The sequence below is a fragment of the Phoenix dactylifera genome, chromosome 16 (genome assembly GCF_051530095.1).
Source record: "Phoenix dactylifera cultivar Ajwa chromosome 16, Ajwa_hap1_PhDact_Kaust_v1.1, whole genome shotgun sequence".
In the NCBI taxonomy this organism is placed as follows: domain Eukaryota; kingdom Viridiplantae; phylum Streptophyta; class Magnoliopsida; order Arecales; family Arecaceae; genus Phoenix; species Phoenix dactylifera.
The window spans coordinates 10445961-10449242 of NC_143205.1; positions in this window are offsets into that span (position 1 = coordinate 10445961).

A 3282-nucleotide genomic window follows, 5' to 3' on the forward strand; every position below is an offset into this window, starting at 1 on the left:
ATAGTTGCAACCCAAAGGAAAAAATCTGAAGAAGGATCTAGGAAGAAAGAAAGTTGCTCCTCAACGTAGATAAGGATGAGAAGCCACCTGAGCTTGCACAAGAAAACTCAAAATTGAGTTTAATGTGAGAAAACATAAGATAGTGAGTGAAGCAGACCAAGGTTTTAGTAGGGATTGCTATTGGTAATAGAGCTTTTATCAATAGAGCTGTTGGGAGTGGGTATTTTGTTAGTAGAGCTTTTAACAAAATACTTTTTATTGTTTCCTAACTACATTTCTACACTGCCATGGAACTTTAATATCTGTATGGTAATCAAACCGAAAAAATGCTTATAATATGATAAAATGACAATAAAAAACATCACATTCTATTTATAATTTTTTAACTCTTTAAGCTATCAAGAACTATTATTATAAAGTATTCTTAATTTACAAATTAGTTATTTTAAAGAGTATAATATTAGAATGGTATAATATTATAATATTATAGGAGTATCATATATTATACTATTAAAATATGATTATTATGATATAATAATGATAATAATGTAGTATTGTCATAATATTAGTATACTATACTATACTATATTATGATATAATATATACTATAATACAATATTTTGATATAAAGTATTAGTATTATTATTATTACTACATATTAATATATTATTACAGAGTATAGTATTATTGTACTCTATGAATATGATATATTAATAAATATCATTATTATTATTTTCATATTAATGAGAATGAATATCAACATTGTTATTTTCACTTCTCTGTACGTTCCAAGATTGTCTTCTTGCGTCTCTGTATCTCTTTGGTTGCTACTTTTCCTTTCTCTTGTGCCCACAGCACCTCTCGTGAATTCATGATGCCAACTTATAATTTCAACTCATATTTGACTTATGAATTCCACAACTATCAGGGAAAAGTATTCTCATTTTCTTTTCAATGTGTCCTCTCTCAATTGAAAATAAAGTTGTACCTCCCATTGGTTTGTTGACCATTTTCCAGGAAAGAGATCACTATGGATACTTCCTTGAAAAAGACTAGTCATTATAGCATATTTATTTAAAACCCTTGGAAAGATATTATGATTATTGAATTTATTAAATAATGGTGCCTAGTGATGTACTATGGAAGCATCATGTGGGTTGGCTAATCATATATTATTTAACGATGGAACAATTTAATAAATGCATTATGTAGCAGAAAATTCCAATGGTTCACAAAATGGGACCCTCCACATAAATTTTTCAAGGAAAAATCTTATACTAAATTTTTAACTATGATTGTCTGTTTTTATTAAAACAAAAAATAATACGATTGTCTATATTTCTGATGGACAAAATATTTTTTTTAAGATTCTATAATTATTTTTTAAAAATATTTATAGAATAAAGAAAAGTAAGAGAAAAAGAGAGAGAAAAGTAATTTTATTTCTTTGTTTCATCACATTTGGTGTATTTCAAGGGTTATAAATACTCATATACAGATTTTATATAAAGAAAATAATATAGACCGATATATGATCACACTAATAAAAAAATATTATGGGGGATGCAGGTTATTATGTAATCTTTAAAATTATGCTAATATCACTCCTCAAACTCAAGATGGTATTGTAGGTGCAAACTTGAATTCGAAAACTAAATCATGATTGTGCTTAGAAATTGATTTACCAGATTAAGAGCTGAAGAGCAGCTCAGAAGCTGACGTGATAGACTAGAAACTGATATAGTAACTAAGAGGCTGACGTGATAGACTAGGAGCTGATATAGCAACCCAGAGGCTAACGTGGTGGTAGATCAAGAGCTGATGTGGTAGCATAAAGTCTGATGTAGCAGAACACGAGCTATTATAGCAGCTCAGAAACTGATGTAGTAAATTAAGAGTTGACATAATAACTCAGAAGCTGATATAATAGACTGATGTGTCAAGCTGATGTGATAATATAAAATTTGAAATGGCAGAATAGAAGCAGACATATTAGTTTAAAAATTGATGCAGCAAATCAGAAAGTTAACACATCAACCTGATGTATTTGGCAATACTGACATAGCTAACTGATGCGGTAGACTAATGCATCCACTAACTTGACTAACTAACAAAGCAAATTAGTGTCTATCAATGTGTTTTTCTGATGTGCCTGCCAATGTGGCTAATTAACTTATTTGATAATGTGGTAGCAAGAAGACACAAAAGATAACAATTACAGCGACGATAGAGCTCAAAGAGAAGGCAATTGAACGTTGGTGATTCTCGTTGAAGAAGGCACGATGACAGAGGAGAAAGAGACCTCGAACTAGATGGTAAAGGAGCTGAAGGCAACAAATGAAATCAAAGATGGATAGAAAGGACCGAGCGATAATGGCGACAATAGATTAGGTGATCAATGGCTCTGATATCATATTAAAATATTTGCAGAAGAATAGAAAAATAAGAGAAAAAGAGAGAGAAAAATGATTTTATTCTCTATTTCATCACATTCGATATATCTCATGGGTTATATATACTCCACAGACTATATAAAAGAAAAATAATATAGGCTGATAAATGATCGGTCTAAAAAAGAAAAATATTATGAGTGATACGAGTTATTATGTGATCTCTAAAATTAAGATCATGCTAATAAAAAAAATAATATAGATGGATATAAAATCATGCTAATAAAAAAAATATTATGGATGATGCAGTTTGTGATGTGATTTGTAAAAATATGCTAATATTTTTTGTAACCTTTTCTAACCATAATCTCTAGGTTTATTGAGCAAAATAAATTAATGTATCCTGCTACCATCCATCCTGATTCCAGAGGCATTTTTTTTTTTTGGCTAAAAACAGAGGCATATTCTTAGGACGTGAAATTTAACAAAATAAAGCAGCTGATGTCTAGATCCCCCGGTATTTTAAAAGAAAAGCCCAAGCCCACGTGTGCAGATACGCGTAGTTAAAAAGACCAAACGAGCCCCCTGGCGCCAACTGATGTGGTCCCCACACTCCAACCACAGGGTTTCATCCGCAGTTATTCGGATTCGCGTGGTATGATCTGGTTCTCCCTATCCCGGTCGGTTTCCACATCTCTCTTTTCCGGTTACCGATGTGCACGTGTCGGAATCTTAAGTTGAACTTGCCGCGTGGACGTCCCCCGATCTCGACATCTCGCAGGTGACTGGTAACGGCCGGTGGCATCGGGCGGCTGAGGCGGTTGCTGCCGGTCACCCCCTCCCCAGGCTCGCTTTCCCCCCGCCGCTATATAAGGGAAGCTCGTCGAACGGA